Below are 293 nucleotides of genomic sequence, written 5' to 3' on the forward strand. Positions count from 1 at the left end.
ACTATACATAGATGTTTAGACCACTAAATAAAAGACAAGCCAGTTAAGTCATCACAATCTAAATATAAACGATCAAAAACTAAACGAGCGTTAAATTTCCACAGACACACAGATAACTGTTCGTGTATCTGGCACACAGACTGGCCGGTAGCAATGTTGCGGTGGTAAGCAGCTCTCTTGGCAATAACTTTCAAAGTTTCCAAACTTTGAAAAGACCACAATCCAAGAGTTTCCACAGCCAGTGGAAAAAATTGTGATCCAGCCTGCGAAACATCATCATCATGTTTGAGATC

Source organism: Corticium candelabrum, chromosome 19 (genome assembly GCF_963422355.1).
Source record: "Corticium candelabrum chromosome 19, ooCorCand1.1, whole genome shotgun sequence".
In the NCBI taxonomy this organism is placed as follows: Eukaryota; Metazoa; Porifera; class Homoscleromorpha; order Homosclerophorida; family Plakinidae; genus Corticium; species Corticium candelabrum.